Genomic DNA, 16,984 nt, shown 5'->3' on the forward strand with positions numbered 1-16,984 from the left:
CTGAAAAGCCAAACATATGTCTTGTACTGTGAAATACTGCCGTGTTGCAAAAAAGAAAAAAAGAAAGAACCCCAAAGAAACAAAAACCCAAGCCCCCCAAATAAAAGACAAAACCCCCAAATCTATACACATTAACCCCCCCTCAGAAAAACACCCCACACAAGCATCTCAGAATTTAACCCAAAACATCTTCGAAACTACTGAGTTTGGAGCCTTAAATTCTGTATTTATAAAATGGAATAAGATGAATAACTCACATTTAAATGATTTATAAAACGCTTTTCTTATAATAAGATTATAATGGTGTAGTGGGAACTGAGGCTCAGAGAGGTTAATTAATAGTTCTAAAATCTTATAGCTGGTAAGTGGCAGAGCAAGGGTCCATGTCCTCTAGGTTCCAGTGCTCTTTCTATTTCAAAATCATTATCTGCCTCAGAGATGTTTTACAAAATAACTATTTTTTGGGTCAAATCTTTGAAATCTTTAGATTGAAGGTGCTAGGTAGAGGAAATGGGCTTATAAAGCAGTCAATTGCAATCACTATGGAAGATAGTCTATCACTTTGCTGAAATAACTCTCCCAATTCAATAGACTGAGGGGTGTGGTCTTTTTTGACTTCTGTTCATAGCTCCTAATATAACTATGAACATTCCTATCAGTGGGTGTCAGACCTATTCATATAAAAGCAAAAATAGATCCTTGAGTCACGCTGAAAAATTTCATTTGAAAAGTCTCTTCATTTCTAACAGGTAGACTAGCAAACATCAAATGAGATCAGGAAAATGGATTCATGGGTTCTAATCTTGCCTCTGCTAGCAATTGTGGGACCTGAGACAATGTACCTATGCTTTTTTGTTTTGTTTTGTTTTTTGGTAAGGCAATTGGGGTTAAGTGACTTGCCCAGGGTCACACAGCTAGTGTCAAGGGTCTGAAGCTGGATTTGAACTCAGGTCCTCCTGAATCCAAGGCCGGTGCTCTATCCACTGCGCCACCTAGCTGCCCCCAGTACCTATGCTTTTAGAGTGTCCATTCCCTCACCTGTAAAAGCATGGAGTTTCAATGAATGATCCTCTTCCAAAGGAATGAGTAAAGAATCATAAGTTTTTTCCTCTTGTTTTGTTTTGCCTCTTGCTAATAAAGATTGGAAGCAAACCATCTCAGGAAAGTAGTTGCCCAATATCTCATAACAAAATTCTTTTCCCTCCCCAGGGCAATGGGGGTTAAGTGACTTGCCCAGGGTCACACAGTTAGTAAGTGTCAAGTGTCTAAGGTCGGGTTTGAACTCAGGTCCTCCTGAATTCAGGGCCAGTGTTTTATCCATTGCCCCCACAAAATTCTTTGAAGAGATCTTGGAATCTCTCATAATTCTATAAGATTACAGTTAACACTGATCTTAAGGGGCAGCTAGATGGCGCAGTGGATAGAGCACCGGCCCTGGAGTCAGGAGTACCTGAGTTCAAATCTGGCCTCAGACACTTAACACTTACTAGCTGTGTGACCCTGGGCAAGTCACTTAAACCCAATTGCCTCACTAAAACAAAACAAAAAAACAAAACAAAACCAAAAAAAACATTGATCTTGAGTTTAAATTTGAGATCCCTGATAAGTGAAACTTAATTTTCCCACTGAGGATGATTATAGTAATCCTTTTTCCACCATCTATATATATACTGGACAAAATGGCGAGATTAAACTTTAACTTGGGAGTGATGTTAATTGGGATGTATTAAAAATGAAGTTGTAGCATCTCCTCAGTGCATAGCCAGAACTGCCTGCATCTAAAAAATGTACATGAGTCAAAATCATTCTCTCTCCAGGGATGTCTAAGAGTGAAGGTCTCATTCTTCCATGACAGGGACATAATGTAGTAAGCAGAATGAGGCCCTTCCCCTTAGGTCTTATAGACCGAAGAAATGGTTGTGGGCTTTTAATTTTATTTCATTTGTCTTTTTCAGTTCTAGGAATAGGTAGTATAGTACCAGACTGGGAACTAGCATGATGAGGACCTTGGATGTCAGTTCTCTAGGCCAGAAAATTGTAACTAGTCCAGTAGAGAAGCCCTGGGAAGTGAGTCCAGGGGGACTTTGGATGGGGAACTTGGTGGGACTAATAATGGTAATTAATAACTGAGTTAAACTGTGAACCTAATTCTCCCCTCCCAGAGACCAAGATACTGTAGTGGAGTAAGGTGGGGTATGATCCCCCAGGTGGTGGAGAGAAACATTATTACACTTGTTCCTCCTATGAAAATATTCCTTTTAAAATCTAATTTGACTGTTAAATGGTTAAATGAAACCGGGGTGCTTGCCTCCCCCAAATTGGGAGAATACAATAAACAGGACCTTGAGTCAATTGCAGGGATGAGATGCCTCCCAAATTTCCCAGGGAACTCTGGGGAGAAAAGTAAAATGTAAAATTTGACTCTCAAGCAATTGACTCCCGAATAGTCACTGTTACACTAGCATAATATCTGGCACATAATCAATGCTCAATGAATGCTTTTTTCAATTCAAAATACTTATAGCTAGAATTCATATAGCAATTTAAGGTTTTCAAAACACTTAAGATACATTATCTCATTTTATCCTCAATAATTCCATGAAGTAGATACTAGTACCCCCATTTTATAGAAGAAGAAACTGAGGATGAGAGTGGATAAGTTTTTATGGTTACACAACTACTAAGTGTCTGAGGGAGGATTTAACTTCGAGTTTTCCTGAGTCCAAGTCCAGTGATCTATCCACTTAGGTAGAGTAGGCAGCATAATCCTATGTTTTAGAGGCACTAATGCTATGTTTTAGAGGCAGTGTAGAATTTCTGGAACACTTCACCCCCAATCAACCCCAAAGATGGGCAATGGTAGTCAAGATTGGTTTATGTCTCTGATCTGGGACTGAGCTCTTCTACCTTCAAATTACAGAAGTGGAAAGGCAGATCCACAAGGATCTGAGAGTTTCCAACGTGATTACCATGGGAATTTTCCAGACTAGGATTGGAGTAGACCAACCCCCTGAGAACTTCCTTGATCTCTGAGTCCACCCTACTCAAGGCCCTTCCCCCCAAGCCAGCCTCAGATATTTTGATACTTCCTTGAGGTTTGGATGAGCAGGGTTAGGAGATGGTGGTAGGGTTCCATTCACATCGAAAATGGAGGATTCTAAATGTCCCAGGGAACTTTAGTTAATGTTCCAACAAAAATGACAGAATATCTAGGAGAATGGTTTAACCCATGAGATCTGTTTGAAATTTATGATTCTAGACTCATAGACACACACTTTCAATAGGAAGGGACCCTAGCAATGGTCAGGTAGGAGAGCAATCATTAATTGCCCCCTGGTGGAGGGGGACAGTGTCTGTATAGGCACCTTTTTTTTTTTTTTGCAGGGAAATGGGGTTTAAGTGACTTGCCCAGGGTCACACAGCTAGTAAGTGTCTGAGGCTGGGTTTGACCTCAGGTCCTCCTGAATCCAAGGCTAGTGCCTTATCCATTGCGCCACCTAGCTGCCCCCTTGTATAGGCACCTTTTTACGAAGGGTGGTGGTTTAGAGGAAGTGAAAGGTAAACTTTGTGAATGGAATATGGCTATTTTATGCTGGTGATTTGTTTTTTAGCATTTCATATAATTGTGTTTTCATGTATGTGCCCTCTGGGGCTTGTTAAGACAAAGGGTACAATTTTGAGACTCTTTAAAATATAAAATAAAAATGACCCTAAACAAATGCAGGAAGTTCATACAAATTACAATGTTGGGTACCTAGGGACAAGAATTCTCAGAATTCTCTTCTGTTGGCTAGAAGCACTGTGATGTCCACTCTCAAAGAAAAGGTAATGTGGTAAAAAGAAATTGGATTTAGAGTCAGAAAAAACTCAGTGTCACAGGTAAAAGAAAGTAGGAAAGGAAGAGCTACCAGGAGCCTGAGGATGTGGGGGCATCCAGATGCCAGGAGTTCCTGGCACCTCTCCCTGAGCCCGTTTCAAGGCAGCAGGAAGTAAGCTCAAGGCTGGAACTGGTCATCTTGGCACTTGGGAGTTAGCCTCTTGAAAGGAGATGCAAAATCGGTGCTGAGTGTTTTGGAGTTCATGAGTCAGTGGGTGGAAGAAGAGAACTGTATTTGTGAGTGGGTGTCAGCTTAGCATGAGAGGATTCAGTAAGTGCTGGAGGGAAAAGGGGAGAGAGAATGAGAAAGAGGAAGGAGAAAGAGGGGCAAGAGAGAGGAAAAAGAGAGGTTGAGGGAAAAAAAAAAGGAGAGACAGGGTGAGAGGGGCCAGGGAGAGAGGGAGGGAGGAGAAGAAGGAAAGACAGGAAAGAGAGGGGGGGAGAAAAAAGGAGAGAGGGGAGGAGAAAAGAAGGAGAAATAGAGAAAGGGAAAAGAGAAAGGAGAGAGAAGAAAAAGAGAAAGGAAAGAGGGGAAGAGGGGATGGGGAGGGAATGTGGAGGGAGAAGAGAGGGAGTGAGAGAAAGGAGGAGAAAGAGGACAGAAGGAAGAAAGGGGAAAGAGAGGGAGAGAGAGAAAGGAAAAAGAGAGGGAAAGGAGAGAAAAGAGAGGGAGAGAAAGAAAAAAAAGACAGAGGGGGAGAAGAGAGAGGGGCAAAAGAGGGAAAGGAGAAAGGAGAGAAGAGAGAGAAAGGAGAAAGAGAGGATGAAGTGAGAGGGAAGAGGAGGAGAAGGGAGAGAGAGAGACAAATAAAGGAGAAGGAATTTAGAAAGCCAGAGCAGAGCAAGGCATGAATGATCTTAAATGGTAACGTTTTTGGTGGGTTTTTTTTTTTTGGAGGGGGGGCAGGGCAATGAGGGTTAAACGACTTGCCCAGGGTCACACAACTAATAAGTGTCAAATGTCTGAGGCCGCATTTGAACTCAGGTCCTCCTAAATCCAGGGCTGGTGCTTTATCCATTGCACCACCTAGTTGCTCCTTTAAATGGTAACTTTAAAGATAGGTATTGTTTCAATACTAAATAAATGAGAATACAGAATAATACCTAGCATTTACAGGTCTCTGAAGGAAGAAAAAAGGATCCTTAACAACAAATATAACAGACAAGCATTTATTAAACATCTCTTGTTTACACAGCACTGCCTAGGTACTGGGGGAAGATTTTTTTTTTTTAATGAGATAAATCAGAATACAGTCCCTAGGGATCTTGCAGCCTAGTGGGGTCCATAAGAAATTGGATTTGGAGTCAAAAAACTCAGTGGAAGAGGCTGAGGAAGGTGGGAAGTGAGGAACAACTGGGAGCCAGAGGCTGTGGGGGCACCCAGATGCTGATGTTCCTGACAACTCTCCCTGAGCCCAATTAAAGGCAGCAGGAAGTAAACTCAAGACTGGAACTGGTCGTCTTGGAGCTGTATGATGTAACTGTAACTGTAAGTCTAACAACCCAGGTCTCTATGACACAGAACATTACATGGAAAGTCATCAGACAGTTACAACATAAAGGACTGTGGAGTCCTGAGTGAGAATCTCATCACTGGCCTAGTGTAAACAGGGAAGGCGTCTTGGAGAAGAAAACATCTGAGTTGGAATTTATAAGATGGCTAGAAATTTAGCCACTAAAGGGAAGGAGACAGGGCATTTCAGTCACATGGAATAGTGTTATCAAATATACAGCAGCTTGAGAATTTATTTGAGGGATGAAATAGACCATTTTGGGTGGATTCTAGAGGTCATAGAGGGGTGTAGACTGGAGAGGTGGGGGTGGTATTCAATTGTAGAGGTCTTTGAATGCCAGGCAGAAGGGTTTAACCTATACTTGGTAGCACAGCGGATAGAGTGCCAGATCTGGAGTCAGGAAGCCTCATCTTCTTGAGTTCAAATCTGGCCTCAGTCACTTCCAAGTTGTGTGACCCTGGGCAAGTCACTTAACCCTATTTGCTTCCATTTCTTTATCTGTAAAATGAACTGGAGAAGGGGCGTAGTGGATAGAGCACCGGCCCTGGAGTCAGGAGTACCTGAGTTCAAATCCGACCTCAGAACTGGAGAAGGAAATGGCAAAACGATTCAGGATCTTTGCCAGGAAAACCCCAAATGAGATCATGAAAAGTTGAATATAACCAAAAAATGACTCAACAACATGGTAGGAAATGTTGAGGCAATCATAATTTTTAAAATAAGGAGTGATTCAACTACATATTTAGGAAAGAACATTATTATTTACGAGTGCTGAAATGATAAGAACAATAATGCCACGTTTGTAAAATCCAGATATATTGTGTTTTATGTATGTAACGTTACTTGTCGATGCCTCTTGCAAGGGTCACCAAGGAGAACAGGTAGCTGGAAGTGGATGCCTGTATGTTCCAGCAGAAGTTTCTCAGCACCCTCCTCCAGTTTGGCCCTGAGCTTGAGGCTCTGAGCCAGTGTTTGGGAACAAGAAACAAGAGAAATGGGGAAGAGTCAAACAGAAGCTGACATGGAGGAACCATGGAGGGCACCCCGAGGAGGTGGGCTGGAAGATGCAGGAGTCATGATGAAAGCTAAAATCCCATTGTTGACTCTATCTGGGCTAGAGACAGAGGCTGGGGATCATTACTCCTCCGCTCCCTTCTGGCTCTTTCCTTCAAGAGAGTTAATGAATTCACTTTGAACTTGATATTTCCCTTGGGACTTAGGAGATTTTTTTTTTTTTTACCTTTGTGGGTATTTTTTTTTTAAGTCTGTCTTGTCTCAGTAGCTGGCAAATAATGTAAAGTTGTTGATCAACAGAACTGCTCAATTGTGTGAACACGGTGTTTACATAGTGCATACTATGAGCCAGGCCCTGTGGGAAGTCCTTTTACAACTATTATTTTAATTTGCTCCTCACAATAACCCTGAGAGGTAGGTGCTACTTTATCCCCCTCTTATAAGAGGAAACTGAAGTAAACAGAAGTTAAGTGACTTGCCCAGGGTCACATATCTTGTAAATGACTAAGGCCAAATATGAACTCAGGTCTTCATGGTTCAAGGGTCAGCACTCTATCCACTGAGCCACCAGCTGCCTCTACATCTGTTATTTGAATGGAACATGGAAATATGGGGATGAGAGAATAATTGGGAAAGACTAGGGAGTGAAGGGAAGAGGAGGAATAGGAGAGGGAGAAAGAAGGGGGAGAGGTGGGGAGAGACAGACAGAGCCCAAGATAGATAGATAGATAGATAGATAGATAGATAGATAGATAGATAGATAGATAGATAGATAGATAGATAGATAGATAGATTGATTGATTTATTCTTTTTTTTTTTTTTAGTGAGGCAGTTTGGGGTTAAGTGACTTGCCCAGGGTCACACAGTGTTAAGTGTCTGAGGTCGGATTTGAACTTAGGTACTCCTGACTCCAGGGCCGGTGCTCTATCCACTGTGCCACCTACCTGCCCCAGATAGATGTATTCTTAATGATTTCCCAGATCAGTGAAAACACATTCACCACTATTTCTCTGTGCATTATCAACACTAGTCAGTAACTATAGGATTAGTGGCAAGATGAGTTATGTCCAGTCATTGTCTAGTGGCAGGTTTTAAAGGAAACCACTTCCTAGGAAAGAAGGGTGCCCAGGCAGAAAGTTAGTAGAGGAATGAGTCTCAGGGTAGCCAAGACTGCAAAATATTTGGGGAGGGAAGAGGGAGTTAAGTGACTGAGAAGTCAGCCTGGCTATTTGTCTGCTTATGGATACAGCAAACAGAAAACACACTTATTTGATGACCTACATCAACCCTATGAACTAGTTGATTGCAAATGTTAGTATCTCTATGTTATAGATAAAGAAAAGTTAAGGGAACAGAATGGCATTGTGGGAAGAGAACTGAAAAATCTGGAGTTTAATCTCAGCTTTACTGCTAGCTGGGTGAGTGACCTCAGGTAGATCACTACACCTCCACTGGGTAGAGTTTCCACAATTGTACAATGAATGGGTTGGCATCCATGCTAACAGCAGAGAATTCAGAATATCTCAGGGTCAGTGCCCATGGAATTCCAGTGAAACAATTAAAGAATGATATATTTACCTTAATGATCTTGTTAGTTCTAGTTCTAACATTCTATCATTTGCCAAAGTCTTCAGCTAGCAAGTAAAAGAGCAGGGGCTTCTATAGACCAAAGTCACACCTCAGCTCCACTCTCTACTTCATTAATGGTGTTCCTAGAAACATTACTGCTCTTCTGATGCCACTGCAGTGCCTATTATTGATACATGGTGGAGGAGCCCTACTTGGAAAATCAAAGTGAAAATGACTAACCTTAAGGGCTGGTGGGAAAATTGCTAGGACTGACTGAGGGAGTCAGGCATCCCACTGAAGCTGCTTAGGGCTCATAATTTTGTGTGTGTAGGGAGGTAATGGGGGTTAAGTGACTTACCCAGGGTCACACAGCTAGTGAGTGTCAAGTGTCTTAAGCCAGATTTGAACTCAGGTATTCCTGAATCCAGGGCTGGTGCTTTATCCACTGCGCCACCTAGCTGTCCGCCCCCCCCCCCATACATTTTTAGTCTCACCATTCAGGTATACAGATCAAAGATGAGGAGTAATATTCTGAAATCTGATACAGATATACTATCTATCTATCTATCTATCTATCTATCTATCTATCTATCTATCTATCTAAAAGGGCTGAATGACAGGCCACTGGAACTCAGTGTCTTCATTTGTGTAATGAGAATGTTGGGTTAGATATTAATTTCTGACATTCAGATATTACTTTGGTCTTCATAACAACAACACTTAGGTAAGTGCTATTATCATTCCCATTTTATAGGTGAAGCTAAGAGAAGGCAATTGACTTACATTGGGCCAATTCAATTCAACAAACATTTATTAAATATCTACTATATGTCAGGCACTGTGCTAAGTGCTGGGAATTGAAAAAAAAAAAAGACAGTCCCTGCCCTCAAGGAACTTACAATTTAATGGAGGCCACTGGTGGGGGGGGGAGGGGGGAGAAGGGATAACAACATGCAAAAGGCCACACAGCCTCTAAGTGACTGACTCAGAATTCAAACTTAGGTTGTATTGACTCCAACTCCATAGCCATCTACTACACCACACTGCTCTTTAATAATCCCAAATGCCCTTTTCTCCTGCCACCCTCTCTGTTCTTAAGAGGTTGAGTCAGGAAGGGCTGCCTCTAACCTCTCTCAAAGGAAAAGGATTGAAAGGGAGAAAGGGAGACTATGACAAACACACCAGTCATTTATTAAGTACCTATTATGCATAGAGCATTACTATTAGGTGCTGAGGGAGATACAAATCCTAGATGAGTCACAGTACCTGCCTCCAGGAGCCTAATGGTCCTCTGCTGAGATAAAGAGAAGTCAAAGACAGCAAACACTTAAACCGGAGAAAAGCATGAATTCATATCACTGAAGGCAGACAAACTCAGTGGCTTAAATTTCCTTTCTCAATACTTTTAAAAACCAACTGCTTCTCATCCAATAATCATATATTTCTGATCTGTAATCCCTGTTATCCACTTAAACTAGGGGCATACATGAGATATCTAAGCCATACAAAATCCTTTCATTTCCTGAAGTCCCCATTGTGACCAATCTTCTCATCAAATCAAAAGAACATGTGAGGAAAGAAAAGAAAATGCTCCTGCAGGGAAAACCAGAGTTACTTTCCAAGGAGTATACAAAGCAGATGCTCCCTTCCCCATTCTTTGCTCCTACTCCTCCCCTCCCCATTTCATACTCTCCAATCCAGTCTTTGAGAAATCATCACTCAGGAGGGCCCAAATAATTGGGAATGGCTGAATCAAAGGAATTAAAGAGTCCTTCTCCCTTCTTTCAGTAAGCTTCTGATTTAAATATGTTCCTCAAAGTAATTGGGGCTATATTCATGAGCATGATGGTAAATGTTTAACAACCAGCTCTGGTGTGTGTGTGTGTGTGAATGGGGGGGGGGTGGTATGGGGAATGGAAGGGTGTGGGGGGGAGGGTTGTGTCCATATGACACACTTTTAAATTTAATCTGCATTAGTGTTTTCTCTATCACTTTCTTAAGTCTAGACAATCAAAAAAGCACTAAATCAAGCCTTGACTGCAGTGTTTGCCAGTTCCCAAGGTGTAAATGGGGATGTTAGGTGGCACAGGGGATAGAATGTTGACTCAGGAAGACTTATTTTCCTTAGTCCAAATCCAGACTGAGACACTTAATAGCTGTGTGACTTTAGGCAAGTTACTCAACCTGTTTGTCTCAGTTTCCCCATGTGTAAAATGAGCTGGAGAAGGAAATGGAAAATCACTTCAGTATCTTTGCCAAAGAAACTCCAAATGGGGTCATGAAGAGTCAGACATGGCTGAACAACAAAAGGTGTCAATGCTTACACTGAAAATTTTACAATCTGCTCAGGCTTGAGCTGGTTTCAGCACACCTGTTTTCCTGTTTGTTTTTGTTTTTTTTTGGGGGGGGGCTTTACTCAGTAATTTCAGTTATGTCTGACTCTTTGTGATCCAGTTTGGAGTTTTCTTGACAAAGATACTACAGTGGTTTGCCATTTCCTTCTCCAGCTAATTTTACAGGTGAGGAAACTGAGGCAAACAGGGCTAATCCTGACTTGCTCAGGGTCACACAGCTAGTAAATTCCTAAGGCTGGATTTAAAGTTCAGAAGATAGTCTTCCTTACTTCAGGGGGAGGGGGGCACTCTATTCCCTCTGCCACCTAGAGCCTAGACTTGTTATTTCATTAATACAGGGAATTCTCTAGTAGGGAAACTCCCTCTACTAAAGCAGATTCGGGAATTTATAATCCTAGATGTTGTCCAGGGTTACACAGTCTGTAAGTGTTGGAAACGAACTTGAACCTGTCTTACTTATTCTTTAATCTGTTCTCTATCCACCATGCCACCAAGTACAGTTTAAATATCTCTTAAGGCTTCATGTTTTAGAACTTTTAAGTGACAATCCGGTAAGAGATTAGGGGGAAAAAAGCAACCCAACACCTTTTATCTGTTCTATATGCATTCAATGAATAATCTGTTGAATTCATCACTTCCTATGGAGTGGTTTCAAGGGAAAATTTGGGGATGGAAAGTAACATGCAAAGTAGGTGTAGTATAGACACTATTTGAGAGCCGAGTAATACAAAATTCATAGTTTTGTTTTTGCTTTATTTTTAGAACCTAGATGCCCTATCTCATCATCAGAAGATTAACTAAAAGGTGGTCTTCATCATCATAAGTGTCATTATTATTAGTAGAAGTGATAGTAGTAATGGTGGTGGTAATGGTAGTACTAATAGTAGTTGTAGCAGTGGTGGTGGTGATACTTGTAGTGGTAATACTAATGGTGGTGGTGGTGGTAGTAGTAGTAGTAGTAGTTATGCTACAGCAAATCATTAGAGCCATTTCCTAAACAGAGGCAATATTTTCAATGAAATCCTTGATTTATACATTTCAAAGTAACTTGTAGCCTAGGATTTGCATTTCCAGTGTCTGGTCTCCCTGTATTTCTGTTATCCATATCACCCACACTAGCCCAGACCAGATTTGCTAGAATAACTGAGTGACAGCTGGTCCTGGTTAAGGTCCCCCTTCATCTTGCTGATGTTCCCAGGGCTGCTGTAGACAGACAAAGCAATTAGAGTCACCTTCAATTCATCAAGAAAGTGACATCTTTAATCCTGTAGACTATTTAGCAAATTACTCCTGCAGAATAATAAACCATACCCTTATACCCAGAAATAATGAAAGAAACTTCAAAATGCCACACATATCTTACTCATCAGGTAGAAACTGACTTAATCATAATAACTCACACATTGGTAGTATGTAATATGGCCCTGTACAGGGGCAGCTAAGTGGAACAGTGGATAAAATGTGGCATCAGGAGTCAGGAAAACCTGAGTCCAAATCTGGCTTCAGACACTTGCTTTCTGTAACCCTGGGCAAGTGACTTTACCCTGTTTGCCTCAGTTTCCTTATTTGTAAAAGGAGCTGGAGAAGGAAACAGCAAAACCCTCTAATATCTTTGCCAAGAAAACCCCAAATGGGGTCACGGAGAGTCAGACATGACTGAAACGACTGAACAACAACAAATTATGCTTTACAAAATGCTTTCTTTACTACAAACCTGTAAGGCAACAAGTGCAAGTATTCTTATTTTACAAATGGAAAAACTGAGTCCAGCCCTAAAAAGCTAGTATTAGAGTCAACTTTCAAACTTAGGCCTTCAGACTTAAAGCATAACACTCTTTCCATCACACCAAACTACCTTATAAATTGTGAAACCCTTAAACATTTAATGAACATCTCCCCCCCCAAAAAAAAATACTATATTTATTTGAGACAGCTGTTACCTTTCCATTAAAAGGCAACTTCTCAAGGTAAAGATTACCTTATTGACCATCTCAACATATGCTTCTACTTGTTGTACGCTACAGACAATAAATGTTGATTACACTTGTTCTTGTACCAGTCTGACCATGTCACTGTTCTCCTCAAGAAACTTCAATAGCTCCCTATAGAATAAAATACATACTTTCTCATCTGGAAGTAAAACCCTTCACAATCTGTTTCCATTTCCCCTTTCCAAGATTATTTCACATTACTCTCCCTCACACACTCTCCATTCCAGACAAACAGAGCTACTCGGTGTCCCCCAGACCCATCATTGCATTTTCCCTGTTCCTCAGTTTTATATAGGCTGCCAACCCACATGCCTGGAACGAATTCTTTCTTAGAATCCCCACCTTTTTTCAAGTCTCAGCCTAGGAGTCACCTCTTAAGGGAGAGATCTATCCTCATTCACCTTCTCATTAGCGTGGTCTCTCCTTCAAGCTTAAATAGTACGTCCAAAAACTGCACCAAGACTTTTGGGACACACTGTTTAATTCTCTGTTTATGTGTTGGATTCTACCAGCAAATTGTAACCATCCTGAGGCCAGGTCCTGTTTTCATTTGATTTTGCATCCATAGCACCCAGATAAGTAGGAATGTAATAAAGATGGCAGCATGGCAACAATAAGAACAACCACCTCTGGCATTTATAGGATGTTTTAAGTATATATCTCACTGTATCCTTACAACAGCTCTGTGCTGTTATGAAATCATTTTACAGATGAGGAAATGTAGGAAAACAGAGGTTCCAAGTGATCCATACAGTATTTTGTAGCTAAGAAGCATCTGTGGCCAGATTTGAACTTCATTCTTCCTAACTCCAGGTTCAGTGCTTTATCCACCATATTACTTAACTTAGTCTTGGTAGATGGGAAAACACTAGCTTTGGAATCTAAAGAAGGGGCAAGCAAACTATATCCCAATGGCCAAATACAGCCAGCCCCGGGGCCAAAACTGGCCCACCATCTGCTTTTCCCTTTTTTTTTTTTTTTTGTGAGGCAATTGGGATTAAGTGACTTGCCCAGGGTCACACAGCTAGTAAGTGTAAAGTGTCTGAGGCTGGATTTGAACTCAGGTACTCCTGAATCCAGGGCCGGTGCTTTATCCACTGCGCCACCTAGCCACCCCAACACCATCTGTTTTTGTAAGGCTAATGAGTGGAGTGTTTTTTATATGTCTAAATATAGTTGTTTAAATATAATATTTAAATGTAAATATAAAATTGTATTTTATATATAGCATTTTCAAATGTCAAAATCCTTTTAACTCATACAAAAATAGGCTATCAGGGGCAGCTAGATGGTGCAGTGGTTAAAGCACCGGCCCTGGATTCAGGAGTACCTGAGTTCAAATCCGGCCTCAGACACTTGACACTTACTAACTGTGTGACCGTGGGCAAGTCACTTAACCCCAATTGCCTCACTAAAAAAAAAAAAAGTAATAAGATATGGGCCTGGCTTGAGTTTGCTGACCCTTGGTCTTAATGCCCTGAGTTTGGCTCTATTATTAACTCATCTGACCCTCTGTAAGTCATACCTTTCAGGACTTCTGTCTCTATCAGTCAGATAAGATATCCAAAAGTTCCTTTGTCATTCTAAATTCTATAATCCTATAAAGATAGGATGTTTTCTACTAAATAATCGTAAGTAAGAACTTATACCAAAAAATCCAATCCCAGGACTCCATGGAACAGATTGTGTATAGGTGTCAAATCTATTAACATTGAAGGTAAGGAAGGAAACTAATGGGTAGATCATTTTCCCTGTTTCTATGAGTAGGAGACTCCTAAAGAGAAATTTTATTACTGCCTCACTACTTTGTTTTGTTTTGTTTTTGTTTAGTTTTTTTGGTTTTGTGGGGCAATGAGAGCTAAGTGACTTGCCCCGCGTCACACACCTAGTAAGTGTCAAGTGTCTGCGGTCGAATTTGAACTCAGGTCCTCCTGAATCCAGGGCTGGTGCTCTATCCACTGTACCACCTAGCTTCCCCCAATAAAATATTTTTTTCAAAGTAGTGAGTTCAAATATATACCAGTAAAGAATTGACCATGTGTCTCCCTAACTCCTTCATAATCTTAGGCCTTCAGGCTTACATACCTAAGAGTGGGCACCAAGTGACAGCATTCAGAGCCAAGGGAACAGGTCCAGGAAGCCAAGAGAAGTGCAAAGAGTGAGCCAAGATGGCGACCTTTGTGTGGTCAGGGCTTTTATCCTCTTTTGATACAGGCGGGTCATTATAGATTAATCAAAGCTAATTGGTTAGGTATCATTCAATTCCATTGATTGACATGACCTGAGGGTGGTCCAAATTAAAATGAACTCTACAGGACATCAGGAAAAAGAATGCAAAAGACTCTCACTTAAGTTACTCAAGGCAAAGTCCATTATCCAGGTGTGGTTTAATCTCATCAGTCCTTCTAGGAGCTAGACAAAAGAATCTTTCTCCATTCCTATTGTACCCTTGGGCTGGTCCCAAACAAGATTAAAAATTCCTCAAGAATTGAACTTTCTGGGGTGAGGTAGAGAAAGCAACTAATCTCTGGGTTTCCCCTAGAAATCCATCATTAATAATTCTTTTCTCACAAATATAAGGATATTGGTGTTGAAAGGATAGTCTTTCATGTCAGAAAAGAACTTGGAATCATTGAAAGGGTTACACGCAATTTGTCGAATGTAATTCAGCCCTCTTTCCTACTACTTAATTCAGAGTCCAGCTCATCATTCCTGTGCAGTACCTGTATTCAGGATGCATATACTGATGAGATTGCCCATGCAATTCCATGTTATAACTCAGACAATATTCATTCTACATCCACTTGGATTTTCTCCTGCAGATTTTTAGGCCTTGGTTCTCACTAAGGTGATACTTGTGGCATGGACCAGATGGCTTCTGAGATCTCTTCCAGCTTACAGATTTATGATCCTAAGGAGAAAAAAAAAAGTCACATCTAAATCCTATGGTACTATGAAATAATTTAATCCCATCTCCAAGGAGAACCTGAAAGCCATTCTTTTATTAAACTGCTCTTTCTTTCTTTCTTTTGGTTTCATTTATATCAAGAAATCAGGAATGTGGCAAGGCTTCTCCAGTGGGTGTGAACTTAGTAAATAAAGACTTCACATTTAGAAGACAAAAAGTTAAATTAAAGCTTCTTGTTGGACTTAAAATCAATGTGTGCTTCTTAATAACCCCCTCGGGTGCCTTCATCTGCCACTCTGCACTGGGAAAAAGAAGGGGGCTACAGAGTCCTATGAGTCATTCTGACTTTATCTGTTTCATGGGTCACCATGTCCAATGAGTTCATCATCAAGGCACATGGTCTATTAATGGAACTGTACTGGAAGTCTTTCCAGCTTTGCAAAACTGAGACAGCTTCTGTTCTTCTGGCATGAGTCTTCAGGAACACAGGGTAATCTCTATGCAACAAGCAGGCATCTTAATGAAGAATTGCCAAATAAACTTAGGCTAATTAAAATCTATTTTAGCCAATTTGGTACTGCCTCCATTTACATGACATCAGAGGTTCCTTCTAACTAACTCTTGGGTTTTATGATTTCAAAACTGCGGAATGCATTTGAGCCCTGAAGGAAATTCAAATGGATATGAAATGGCAAGGAATGAATTTTTCATAAAAATAGCAACTGGCAAATAGCGAAAATAGGAATAAAAGGATGTATTTTCTTTTTCAGAATTCTATATCTCAAGGAGAACCATGAAGGCAGTTGCTGTTGTTTGTAACTAAAAGTTAAAATTTTCTTTGCAAAATGTCAACACAGTGGGGAAGGCAATGTAGTTGAATGGCAAAGATATGAGACAAGTGGTGATAATATGAAATTCTGAACTTACCAAAAGTTATAAACAAAAAGTTCCTAATAAAAGAAATACTCAGTAGATGATTTGGGCACTTCATGTGCATTGCCAAGTGTTTTGTTTTAATAAAGTTTCTTTCAAAAACAAGGAAATAAAATTTAATAAAGACATCCTTTTGGTGGGAAAATATTAAAATTAAAAGAGAAAAAAAAAACCCAAGAGTAAGCTAGATATTGAAGTTCTGGAATGCTGCCTCTCAAATTTACAATAGTTCTATACATTTGAAATGATAAAATCTGGTTGTCTTGACTATTAAATCTCACTTTAGAGGTAATCAATTTTCAGGGCCTGTTAGTACCTCATGTCAATTAAAAGATCATCATTATAGATGATTGTGGTAAAGAATGTTAAGATTTTGCATGTTATTCGGGTTATTTTGTTGGAAGTACCTTTTTTTTTCCTTTATAGTATTTTATTTTTCCCTCAAATACATATAAAGACATTCATTTTTGCAAGATTTTGAATTCCAAAATTTTCTCCCTCCCTTCCTCCCTTTACTCTTCCCTCCACAAGACAGTAAGCAATCTGATATAGGTTATACACGTACAATCATGTTAAACATATTGGAAGTAACTTTTTACACTCATAGTTTTGAAGTGGTCAGGGGAATATGACTTTCATAGACATAGGAAAGATGGCTGTCCTATTTTTGCAGACAGTGATTCAATAAGAGAAGCATGAAGGATGGTTAAGTGAGACTGTCAGTGCAATCAGACATCATATCCATAGTAGCTTAAAGTCCTTTCTTTTTCCTTGCACATTTGGTCTTTCTCCTGCACATATGGTCTTGTACTATTCTAGGACTT

General features: G+C 40.3%; 1 protein-coding gene across 2 annotated transcripts in view; it reads right to left on the minus strand.

Moving 5' to 3' along the window:
* Positions 1-16,984, minus strand: part of SORBS2 (sorbin and SH3 domain containing 2) — a 511,092-nt gene that overhangs the window by 320,441 nt on the left and 173,667 nt on the right. Inside the window, exon 3 of one of the 2 annotated variants that reach the window (XM_043970498.1) lies at positions 15,043-15,230. The exons of the other annotated variant lie outside the window; for it this stretch is intronic. The gene's annotated coding sequence lies outside the window, so the exon portion shown is untranslated. The remainder of the gene's footprint in view (positions 1-15,042; positions 15,231-16,984) is intronic. 2 annotated transcript variants of the gene reach the window in all.

This window comes from Dromiciops gliroides, chromosome 6 (assembly GCF_019393635.1).
Source record: "Dromiciops gliroides isolate mDroGli1 chromosome 6, mDroGli1.pri, whole genome shotgun sequence".
NCBI classification, from domain to species: domain Eukaryota; kingdom Metazoa; phylum Chordata; class Mammalia; order Microbiotheria; family Microbiotheriidae; genus Dromiciops; species Dromiciops gliroides.